The 2,411-nt window shown below is 26.5% G+C and overlaps 1 long non-coding RNA gene across 1 annotated transcript; it reads left to right on the top strand.

The window, feature by feature from the left end:
* The first annotated feature begins 787 nt into the window (after positions 1 to 787).
* Positions 788 to 1,511, top strand: LOC110619648. Its single transcript, XR_002488696.2, has 3 exons — positions 788 to 1,014; positions 1,085 to 1,184; positions 1,258 to 1,511. It is a non-coding gene; the product is annotated as an uncharacterized LOC110619648 (long non-coding RNA).
* The last annotated feature ends 900 nt before the right edge of the window (positions 1,512 to 2,411 follow it).

Here is a 2,411-nt window from a genome sequence, read left to right as displayed (position 1 = left end):
TTTTAAAAGTATAATAAAACTTCATTAATTCAAAGAGAACATAGAAACAATGTGAGGAGTAGGCACATCAATCCAAACTCCTTGACCTGACTCAGAATGAGTCGATATTGCTAGAATATGAGCGATATCATTAGCAGATCTATGAACAAAAACACACTTTGCTTCCTCATAATTAGATAGAAGCAGTTTATAATCTTGAACCAAAAGGCCAAAAAACGATAAATCATCCAACAAAGTACAATTAACTGACATCACAAGTATCTGCACATTTTTAATTTTAAAAAATATATTAAAACACATCTAATGTTTTAAAAAATCTATTAATTTACAAAAAAATTTAAAATGTCTTTAATAAAGAGTAGAAGTGAGTAGTATTCGGTTTAAATCGAAAAAACTGACCAAAACGAATTAATTTAAAAATTCGGTTTGATTTTTATTAATTTTGATTTTCAGTTTGGGACTAATAAATAAAACTGTAGAGACTAAATAGTAAAATATTTAATGAAAAAATTAATATAGACTTTTTAAAATGTAGAAATGTTTTAATGCATTTTTTAAAATGAATTAACTAATGAATTTTTTATAATATAAAAATTAAATAATAATTTTCTCAAACGATTATAAAATTTCTAAGTTAAAATCTCAATTAAAACTAATTATATCAAAAAAAATATAAGAATGATGTGATTTAATTTGTAGAGTGAATTAGATCTGATCGAAATATAAAAACCGGTTAATAATCGGAAAAAGAGAAAACAGTGTGGATAGAAAAGGACATATTCTTGTTCATCCTAACAACACAAAGTCTCTGGTTTGTCCTTGACATGTGTTTCTGGAGCTTTCACTTTCTTTCAACACAATATATTCCCTCTTAATTTTATTTCTATTCAATCAATATATATGGTGTCTAAACCCTCAAGTCCCTTCCTCCATCAACTCTTTCTGGTGCAGTTTTCTGTTAGTTTCCCGAGAAAATGAACGATCCCAAGTATTCTTATCCCTACCCTCCTCCAGGTTTGATACCTCTTTCTTTCCTTCTCTATCATTAATCATGATCATATGCTGATTAATTAATACTCTGCAGGTGCTTATCAAGGTCCTCCTCCTCCAGTGATGGCTCCTCCTCAGTATTATCCAGCTCCTCCACCACAACCACAGAGACAAGTAGGGTTTCTTGAGGGATGGTAAGTATTGATTCTTTTAAAAAAGATTGTTTGTTAATTTGTTTTCTTGATGGGTTTCTTGATCTGCATGCAGCCTTGCAGCTTTATGTTGCTGTTGTTTGTTGGATGAGTGTTGCTGTGATCCATCAGTTGTGTTTGTGACCTAATTTCATTTGCTGCAGAAGAAAGTTTCATCTCAACTTTTATTTTGTTATATTCTGTTATCAGAAATCCATTGATGCTTAGCTTTTTTCTTCTGTTACTTATGAAATTGTCCTCTCAATTTATTTATCAGAACAGACATTTTGTATTTATTTATATAAATAAACTATAGAGAATGGAGTGAAATTCAAGCTGTAACATCCTCTGGGCCCACGCCAGTTAATATTGTCCGCTTTGGGTTCACGTCTAGCGTTCTTCCCCTCACGGTTTTGTTTCTGGGTGAAGGGATTTATTATCCTGTCTTCCCAAAACGCATTCGCTGGGTGTCCAGGGCTTGACCTTATAAGGTCCCACCCTTTCAACCTTTTTTCGATGTGAGATACTTTAAATCCACCTATAAGGGTATTACACAAGCCATTTAACATGCTTCCGATAAGAAGTGACTGAGAATTTTCTTTTTTGGAACAGCTATTAATTTTAGGTTAATTGAAGGCACAATCTTTATATTTTTTTATATTTTAATTCAAACTTTTAAATTTTAAATAAATTTATTTAATATTTATATTTAGATATAATTTTAACTAAAATTTAAAAATTAAAAATAAAAAATTATTAAATATGCAACCTTCAACAGTGATGATTTTGTTTTAAAATAATGATTATGAATAGCAAATATATTATTTAATTTAAAATAATAGTCTGCAAAATAAAATTTATCTATCATATTAGATTATTATTATTTTTATAATTAAATACATCAATTAATTATAATTAAATATGATTTAATATTATTTTTATATGTAAAATTAATTTATATTAAAAAATAATAAAATATTATATGCATCATGTGACTGAATTCTCACATTTTGATTTTTTAAATATTTATTAAAATTACATTAAATATAAATATTGAATTAATTCATCTAAAATTTAATTATTTGAATTAAAATACAAAATAAAATAAATTTTGAGAGTTTTTAAGTAAATTCATTTAATTTTATTCTGCTAATTTATTAAAAAAAAATTTACGGTTTAATATTAAATATTACTATTATTTATAAATTAATTTCTATATTTTTTAAAATA

This window comes from Manihot esculenta, chromosome 7, assembly GCF_001659605.2.
Source record: "Manihot esculenta cultivar AM560-2 chromosome 7, M.esculenta_v8, whole genome shotgun sequence".
NCBI classification, from domain to species: Eukaryota; Viridiplantae; Streptophyta; class Magnoliopsida; order Malpighiales; family Euphorbiaceae; genus Manihot; species Manihot esculenta.
The sequence above is the reverse complement of the archived record's forward strand: the minus strand, read 5'-3'. Positions and strand labels throughout refer to the sequence as shown.